Genomic DNA, 1,122 nt, shown 5'->3' with positions numbered 1-1,122 from the left:
TGTGCGAGGCCTCTTGGAAGCAGGTGTCGGAATTTCTTCTACCGAAGTGGCCGGAGAAGCCATCCTCGTTGTCTCGGCACCCAAAACCACGGGTGTGGTCGAGACCGTCGGAGTAACGGAAGCAACCTTGCCCTTCACTCGAACCACCTTCTTCCCGAGGTTCGACAAGGGTTCATCTTTCTTGGACCTCATTTTCTCATACATGCCCTTGTTGAATTTCGTCATCATCTCTGCAAAAGGGAAAAATTTGTAAGAGAAAGAGTAAATTGAACAAGTACAGCCTCAGGGTCGAGACCGACGAACTCAGAAGCTTACTCTTCTTTCCCTCGATATCAAGGCTTCGTAAGACGTAGGGAGACGGATCGGGGCCGAGGTTGTAGAAAGCGAGTGTCCTCGGGTCTACCAAGTCGTCCCAATTGTCAATGGATTGGGAATAAGTGATGGCCGCCTCAACGCGCTCCTTGTACCTGCTTTTCAACTTCGGTCTTCGTTTAGCTGCACGAGGACGAAGGAAATTAGCAACAATCACCCAAAAATATATATATATATATATACATATGTAAAAAAAAAAAAAAAAAAAAAGGGCGAGAAAGAAGACTGACGCACCTAAGGTCGGGGTTCCCCACCGACGAAGCAACCTGGAAATCTCACCCCAGTCCTGGCTGGAGGGAGTCTCAAAATTGTCCCCAAACACAAACACAAATCTGGACTTCCAGTACCTGAAGGACGAAGGTAAGCCCTTGACGATCCTGGTTCTTCTCTCCCAAGGTACTAGCTCGTAATACCTGTACTCTTTGGACTCTTTTAGACGGTATAAATATACGAGCTCGTTTACCTTAATCATATCCCCGTTAGCGGCCAACCATATTTCCATACAGTTGACCACTATTCTCCACGAATTGGGCATAAGCTGCCCGGGGGCAATCCCCAGATATGCCAGGAGCTCCATCACAAACGGGTGGATGGGAAGCCTAAGTCCACAAGTGAAAGCGGCCTCATAGAAGCACACTTCACCGGGGAAAAATGAGCAAGCCCTGTCGTCGTCAGTGGGGCGACGAACACGGACCCGCTCTGGGAATTGAAATCTATCCCTAAACCAACTGACGGCGTCGGAATCTAATC

Source organism: Castanea sativa, chromosome 8 (genome assembly GCF_040712315.1).
Source record: "Castanea sativa cultivar Marrone di Chiusa Pesio chromosome 8, ASM4071231v1".
NCBI classification, from domain to species: Eukaryota; Viridiplantae; Streptophyta; class Magnoliopsida; order Fagales; family Fagaceae; genus Castanea; species Castanea sativa.
This window is presented reverse-complemented; position numbering follows the sequence as displayed.